The sequence below is a fragment of the Lichenostomus cassidix genome, chromosome 1 (assembly GCF_008360975.1).
Source record: "Lichenostomus cassidix isolate B80296 chromosome 1, HeHo_3.0, whole genome shotgun sequence".
NCBI classification, from domain to species: domain Eukaryota; kingdom Metazoa; phylum Chordata; class Aves; order Passeriformes; family Meliphagidae; genus Lichenostomus; species Lichenostomus cassidix.
Genome location: NC_139479.1, coordinates 31,309,331 through 31,314,686, shown reverse-complemented (window position 1 = coordinate 31,314,686; position 5,356 = coordinate 31,309,331). Strand labels below are relative to the sequence as shown.

At 45.7% G+C, this 5,356-nt stretch overlaps 1 long non-coding RNA gene across 2 annotated transcripts; it reads right to left on the bottom strand.

Moving 5' to 3' along the window:
- Positions 1 to 221: 221 nt before the first annotated feature.
- Positions 222 to 4,577, bottom strand: LOC146444466 (uncharacterized). 2 transcript variants are annotated; one of them, XR_014850845.1, is made up of 3 exons: positions 4,401 to 4,577; positions 3,869 to 3,981; positions 222 to 3,558 (listed from the first exon to the last, which is right to left on the bottom strand). It is a non-coding gene; the product is annotated as an uncharacterized LOC146444466 (long non-coding RNA). The 2 variants fall into 2 exon arrangements; XR_014850844.1 differs by having other exon boundaries at positions 222 to 3,536.
- Between the last annotated feature and the right edge of the window lie 779 nt (positions 4,578 to 5,356).

The window sequence follows — 5,356 nt, the reverse complement described above, 5'->3', positions numbered from 1 at the left end:
TTTTTTTCTTCCTGAAACTTCTATTTGGTTTAGGGGTTTTGAGTCCCTCCCTGCTCCTGCTCCAGCTTCATGAATGCAGAGGCTTGTATTCCTTCAGGTGCAACAGGAAATAAATGCCAATATTTTCAGCTTTCTTGCTCTTTCAAGTCATAGAACATGTAATTCTACACTCCTGCAATATTATATTTGGCAAAGCCTAAAGCACCATCACAGCCCATAAACTAGAAAAGAAAAAAGATTTGCGATTAGGCATTTCTGAAAGCAGAAGCCAACCACACATTTTGGAGGTGCTTAAATTTCACAGCTCTGCCTTTTGAATATTCAGCATAAATTGAGGTCCATCTTACAAAAATCTCTGCTCCATTGCACTTCTAATCATTTAGCAAGCTAGAATTAAAAGTAGAGTTTGCTGGTTTTCAACAACAGCATATTGCATTATTATCTCATCTTGGTTTAACCCTCCTGCAATCCAGAACTGTTTCCATTTCTGCCACATTATGCACATGATATTTTTTTACTTCAAAACAGGCAACAATCTTTTCCAACAGCATTTAATGTAGTCTCAAGCAACAAAACATTCCTTTTTGATGAGTAAACCTTTTCCTCTTCATCTATTTAGGGCATGCCATGGAGGATCCTAACCAATAAACAGAATGAGTGTTATGCAAATTTTTGATAACCAAAGCATACTTTGTTGACTTGGATTAGAAGTGTTGAGTAGATTCACTAGTGAGGTTTCTTTCCAGTGTGAGACTTTTCCATAACAAACATTCATTACAGAGAGGGTGGTGACCCAAGCAGTAGACTCCTCATTTACAAGGGATCCTGTTCTGTGGCTATAAAAGACACAGACAGTGCAGAGGGACCAAGACTGTCTGTGTGGTCTAAAAACTGGATTTGAGCCAGCTCTGTCCCAGAACATGGAAAGCCCTGTTGAAGTGAAACTACATCCAAGCCAATAAAACCTTCTCAGAGCTTTACTCTACTATTGCTGTCACAGTCTGGACCTAACTTTTCTTGTGTCTGCCTAGTCTGAAGCATAAGCAGAGGTGTCCAAGCCTTGGATGTGTCCCTCCATCTAGAAAAAAAAAAAATTCATTATTGATGGAAAGAATCTGCTGCAGAGTTCAAGCGATGCTCAGTACTGTGAGCAGAAGGCAAATCTTCATTTCTGACAAACAAATAAGGAAACAGAAATGGCTTGTTTGTGCACCCAGACTGCAGAGTGAGAACATGTCTCATAATTCCCAGTGCAGTTCTCTCAGGCTTGCAGTGCCCTGGGAAATGAGTTGCCCTGGGAAGTTTTTAGCCCAGCATGGTGAATCCAGGAGTCCCAGTCAGGAGAGGGAGAAGAGAGGTCACCAGCTATGTCTTCCTATTAACAGCACAAATGCAAGGGACAGGGTACCAGCAGGTAATGCCACACTTGGCCTGAGCTGCAGCTGTTTCCCCAGGGAAACAGCCTTGCTGGCTCAGAGTTTGCTGCAGTGACCCCCTCAGCCCCACCAGACTGGTGATGACCTCCAAAAGGATAGTTTCCAGTTAATCCATCCAGGTTTCAAACAACAAAGGCTGGTGAGCTTGATGTGATGGGGAATATGAGGCTGGAGGAATGCCTGCCTGCCAATAAGGGTAGACAGCTGCCCAGGGGAGAACTGCAATTTCTGCAAGAGCTGCTGGGTAGTAACTAAACATTTGAATCCCCAGTGTAATTGCACCACATCCAGCAGAGGAAAATCCAGGTCATTCCCTCTTGCCTAGTACATTTAAGCTGTAAAAACCTGTGGAGGAGATTGCTACCAGGTGACTGTACACAGCATGCTGATCTCCACCTGCCATCACACTCATGATCACAAATCGCAGGCAGCTGAGGGTGAGGCATGCCTGCAGCCCCACAGGACTCTCAGAAACAGGGCTGTGCTTCCAGGCACTGAAGCAAACATCCATCCCTGGAGGAGGACATGGCCATTGTGTTGTGGGCAAGCTTTGCCAGTTTTCGGCATTCAGACACCTGTGACAAACTTCCCAAGGCAAGCAGTCTCAGTGGCATTTATGCCTGGGCACCAGCAATTTATTTATGCAGCATTTAGTCCAACTCTCACTGAAAAGCATTGGCTGCATTACACATTGGCCAGTGCAATGAGTGAACACAGATGGAAATGACCAAGTATCAAATCTAACTCCTGCTCTCTCAGGTACCTTTCATGTGACTCCTTCCAGAACTCACTGTAGGAGTGATTGGGGGTTTTGGTTCTCCATCCTCCTTTTTGTATGATGAAGGCACATCATCAGACCAGGAGAATCTATTCCGTCCTTTTAAGACTCTCCTTAACAGCAAGGCAGCTTTTCCAGCACCAGCACAGCATCCCTGTTTCTGTTGCAGCTCCTTTTTCTTGAACTTTGGTGTCCATAGCTGCAACCTCTGTCCCATATAACGTTACACCAGGGCCCTGTACAATGCTTTAATACTTCCTTTGCTCTTCAGCCAAACTGGGATGCCAACATTTGTGTTTAAATTATTTTTCAGTTTTTGCTACAAATCTTTCATTTAGTTTTCATGCAAGAAGGTCATCAGAGACAGAGCTTGCTCTGAGATATTTTCATTACATACGTAATACTTCTGCTGCCCCTGACTGTACAAAGTCACAGGCCTGGATAGTAATGAATCCTCAGAGCATTCAACTCCCAGTGTAGTAGAAAAGGATGATTTTGTAACTTAGATATTGATCTGAACAAAAGAGATGCAGTTGCACATAGCTGAGCTGGGAAATCCTGGGAGTGCCTGAAGCTACAGGGCACTCCCAAGACACCAGCTAATGTTCAGTTGTCTCTCCTGGCAACAAAACAGCCACTATACATCACACTACTTATACGACCCTTGAAGGAGGCATTGTTAAAGTCCTTGAGCTAAGATCCAGACTGTTGTGATCCTGATCACAGAGTGGTGTCACAGGGATAATGACAGTACAGAGATGGGCACAGAACATCAGAGCTACCCTCAATGCAGGCAGCAGCAATGCTGTAATCCTGGGTTCCCTGTGGGAGTCCTGGGTGCCTGGAGTGGGCAGGAGGGCAGGCTGAAAAATGGTTGCCCCTGGGCCAGCTTATAAGAGATAAAGATCACACTGCCACCTCTGCTGCCAGCATGCCATGAACATCTGGAGAAGGCTCACAGCAACAACAGTGAACTCCAGCTGTGGTTGGGACAAAACACCCCTCCAAACATGGGAGAAGTTGGTCACTGCTCTGGGTACAAGCCAAGGTACAATAGCACAATGGTGGCCAAGTGCAAACCATCTTCCACTTGAGCCACAGGTGATTGTCTTCTTCCACAGAGGCTCGTTTCACCCATTCTAAAGTAACCAAATTCTTTAAAATGTTTGGATTTGTTGGGTTTGTGGTGCTTATTTTTTTAAGAAGCATTGATATTATACCTGGAGGGTGTAGTAAACTTGTCTTCATTCTGCAGGTTTGTTGGAAAGATGCAGCTGAGCAGCAGAAACAAATTCCCCAGGTGGATTTTAGGAAAATACATTCTTGAAAATAGAGACATAGACCCTCAGAATTAAAAAAAAAAAAAAATAAAAAAATAAAAAAAAATAAAAATAAAAAGGAAAGAAAGAAAAAATATCAGTCATGGTTCCTTTAGCAGGATTTCTATAACACAGCAGAGATATTATTAGTAAAAAAAAAAGTATCAGCAGAAAAATGTTAACAACCTAGTGCTGATGATTTAAGAGTAGTCAGGGATTCAGAAGACATTTTAATGTGCCAGCAGCAGGGGGCTTAAAACGTTTAAAAAAAAAAAAAGTTTGTGATTTAAAGGGGAAGTAATCAATGTTAAAACATTGGTTTGTGTCTCGCTCACCTTCTCTCCATTTTTCTGGTCTGTCTCTCACCTGGGACATCCAGGAGCAGGAGTAAGGGTGGTAAGCGGGGGAGTTTTGTCTTTTTTTTTCTCTTTTATATGGAAAAGTGCACCTAAGAGCAAGCACATTCACAGGGGATGAATTCTATTTCCCACTTTACACGGAACGGTTTGGGTTGGAAGGGACTGTAAAGATCATGTAATTCCACCTCCCCTGTCATGGGCACGGATACCTTCCACCAGATCAGCTTACTCAAAGCCCCATACAACCTGTCCTTCAGGTCTTCCAGGGATGGGCCATCCACAACATCTCTGGGCAACGTGTGCTAGTGCCTCACCACCCTCATAGTAAGGAATTTCTTCATAACATCTAAATCTCTCCTCTTTTAGTTTTAAACTGTTCCCTCTTGTCCTGTCACTGCCCGTATAAAAGATCCATTTCCCTCATTTTCATAAGCCTTCTTTACATACTGAAAGGCTGCAATAAGATCTCCCCCAAGACTTCCCCATGGTGAACAACCCCGGCTCTCACATCTTTCCTGGTGGTGCTTTCCCTGGAAGGGGCAGGTCTGAGATCCTTCACTCTGTGACAACACAACCGGGTGCTGCTGTTCTCCCTGCGCCAGCGGGCAGAGGGAGCCGAGAAAGCCCTGCTGCTGCTCGCCCCAGTCAGCCGCAGCCATGCGGGCAAATCCAGCCGGATCACCGCGGGGAGAGGCACAGCGGAGCAGCCCCGGCACAGCGGAGCCGTGGGGCCTGCAGGTGGTGCTGTTTAATTGTGGAAGGGACTCCCCTCCCACCGCAGCATCCCGCAGGACTCGCCTCGGCGGAGCAGCGCTGGCCCCGCGGAGCTGCGGCCGCTCGGGAGGAGATCCGAGCCAGCCTGAGGGGAGGGATGCTGTTGGAGCCCTAAAACAGCCTGTGCTTTGATAATCCTGTTTCCTCTGAATGGGAAAAAACCCTCCGGTAGTGCCAAGAAAAAGCCATCAGCTGCCGCTGTGGTGTGAGCGCAGCTTGCTCTGATTCGGGGGGAGAGTTGCGCCTTTGCAGACAGTGACGATATGGCCATGTTTTGGAAGGCAGGGTTTTGGTGCCCCCCGGATGCTGCAAGACACCCACACTGAATCCTGAGTTACTCCGCTCTTGACGAGCAGTACCAGGAGACCACAAACACATACAGCCACAAAAGCAGAAGAGCAACATGGTCCAGTGAAAGTTTTCCCTGTTCATGGCAGGGGGGCTGGAGCTAGATGACCTTTAAGGTCCCTTCCAAATCAAACTATTCTATGATCCTGTAATCAATTAGTTTAGACAAAACTTCCGGATTTGTAAAAGGTCAGCACACCTAACAATGCCAATTTCTTCTGCAAATTTTCCAGAGTCTGCCTAGTCCCTAGTCACCCAAAAGTAACTTTAACACCTGGCCAGGTTCGATTCCTTCTGCAGGGACACTCCAGCAGCCCAAAAATGATCTCTTTAAAAACTGTA